The sequence below is a fragment of the Saimiri boliviensis genome, chromosome 7 (assembly GCF_048565385.1).
Source record: "Saimiri boliviensis isolate mSaiBol1 chromosome 7, mSaiBol1.pri, whole genome shotgun sequence".
Lineage (NCBI taxonomy): Eukaryota > Metazoa > Chordata > Mammalia > Primates > Cebidae > Saimiri > Saimiri boliviensis.
The window spans coordinates 118,487,544-118,490,140 of NC_133455.1; the positions used below are offsets into that span (position 1 = coordinate 118,487,544).

General features: G+C 47.1%; 1 pseudogene; it reads right to left on the minus strand.

Annotated features, from left to right (window-relative positions):
• Positions 1 to 339: 339 nt before the first annotated feature.
• LOC101053136 (metallothionein-1X pseudogene) lies at positions 340 to 526 on the minus strand (annotated as a pseudogene).
• Between the last annotated feature and the right edge of the window lie 2,071 nt (positions 527 to 2,597).

The following is a 2,597-nucleotide window of genomic DNA, read 5'->3' on the forward strand; positions in this document are numbered from 1 at the left end:
GGATTGTGGGAAACTGGGGACTGTCCGTGTAAAGGGCACGATCACTGCTCAGCTTTTCGTACTGCCGCGGAGAAATGCTGGCTGTGTAGGATCCACAGATCTTCCAGTTGCCCAGCAGTAATCAGGAATCTGGACTTTTACAAAATGTGAACTGTTCTTTCCTCCCCCCAGCCAAGTCAAAGCTGTTTTATTATCATTCACATTATTTCATAGAAAAAGGAATGTAGCAAACGGGTCAGGGTTGTACAAAAAACAAAACCAAACCAAAAACCAGGTTTATAGAGGTTGCGTTATTTACATCTGGGCACAGGGATTGTTCTTCACATCTCAGAACAGGCATCAGGCACAGCAGCTGCACTTGTCCGACGCCCCTTTGCAGATGCAGCCCTGGGCACACTTGGCACAGCCCACAGGGCAGCAGGAGCAGCAGCGTTTCTTGCAGGAGGTGCATTTGCACTCTTTGCACTTGCAGGAGCCAGTGCGCAGGTGCAGGAGTCACCGGGGCGCAGGAGCAGCTGGGATCCATGGCGAGCTGAAGAGGCGGCTGGAGTTGGAACATGGCTGCATGGGAACTTGCTGGGACTTGGAGGAGGCGTTGAACTGCTTAAATGCAGACAACTGATTCAAATTACGGACCAAACAAAACACATCACATTTGGCCAGAAGGTTGCCATTTGCGACCTTTAGGTGAGATGGGCTCTTTAAGTTTCTCACAAGTCAAAAATTGCATGACTCGTTAGCAATACGTTTTAAACCTAGCCAGTTCTCCTGTATTACATTTCCAAAATTGTTTCCTTGTCATTTGTATTTGTTGGGCTGTGAGTCTCCAATGTGAGCACTCTGGAGTTTGTTATCAGAAGAAAATACAACTTCTTTCGCCTCTGCCTCTGACATAAAGTAACCCAATGTGTTGCTCCCAGACCCTTAATCAGTGTCTGGAGAGTGTGTGTAATCTCCTCGGATAGCTGACTCTGGTGTGCACGCAGGTCCTGGAATAAACAGCCTCTTTGCAGTGTGACACACACTCCTCTGTTCCTTTGTCTGGATGCACATTTTTAAATCCTTTCACCTATTTCGTGTAATGTTAATTTGTAAACTAATCTAAGTAGGCCAGGTGCGGTGACTCACGCCTGTAATCACAGCACTTTGGAAGGCTGAGGCAGAAGGCTCACTTGAGAAGCCAGGAGTTTGAGACCAGTCTGGCCAAGATGGTGAAACCCTGTCTGTATTAAAAACACAAAAATTAGCTGAATGTGGTGGTGCATGCCTGTAATCCCAGCTACTTGAGAGGCCAAGGCAGGAGAATGGCTTGAACTGGCGAGGCGGAGGTTGCAGTGAACTGAGATCACACCACTGCACCCCAGGCTGGGTGACAGAGCTAGACTCCATCTCAAACAAAAACAAACAAACAAACAAACAAATTAAAAATAAATAAGCTAGTCCCAGTAGGAGGAAACTCAACAATGAAAGAAACACTTGAGGCTCAGAAGCTCAGAGAAAGGAATGAATGATAAACAGTAAGAAATAGAGGAAGTAAAGTACCTGACGATGACAAGAAAGCCAAGGGACAGTCATTAACTCTGTCATATCCCATTTAGTGACACCTTCCCCCAAAGGGGTTCCCTTGGTCATTCCCTACAGTGTAGCCTTCCTTGGGCCTGGACGCCGCTGTCTGAGTTCCCCTCCACCTACTCTCTTCTAAGAGCTGTCAAATTTGTTTCTAGTTAAACTGACCGGCTTGTGTTCTCTTTTTTATTACCCTAGGTCACTCATGAATAGGGCTCATCCTTTCCTCTGTATACATGGACCTTGAGAATCTTTACCTTTTTCAGTGTTTCGGTGAAATTGACTATAAGTGTCTTTCTTTTCTTTTCTTTTTTTTTTAGACAGAGTTTCGCTCTTGTTACCCAGGCTGGAGTGCAATGGCGCGATCTCGGCTCACCGCAACCTCCGCCTCCTGGGCTCAGGCAATTCTTCTGCCTCAGCCTCCTGAGTAGCTGGGATTACAGGCACGTGCCACCATGCCCCGCTGATTTTTTGTATTTTTAGTAGAGACGGCGTTTCACCATGTTGACCAGGATGGTCTCGATCTCTTGACCTCAAGATCCACCCGCCTCAGCCTCCCAAAGTGCTGGGATTACAGGCGTGAGCCACCGCACCCGGCTGTTTTATTATTTTTTGAGACTGAGTCTCGCTCTGTCGCCCAGAATGGAGTGCAGTGCTGGGATCTCAGCTCACTTGCAACCTCTGCCTCCCAGGTTCAAGCAGTTCTCCTGCCTCCGCCTCCCGAGGAGCTGGGATTACAGGTGCCCACCATGCCCAGCTAATGTTTGTATTTTTAGTACAGACATGATTTTGCCACATTGGCCAGGCTGGTCTTGAACTCCTGACCACGTGATCCACCCATCTTGGCCTCCCAAAATGGTGGGATTACAGGCATGAGCCACCACACCCGGCCTTTGCAAAGCATTTTAAAAACCATGTTTCTGATAACCTAAAAGACAGTATCCATTACTAGAATGGACCAAATGACTGCTATGTATCCACAATTCTTCCCTTTCTTAATAGGGGCTTCTTTTTTTTTTTTTTTTTTTTCG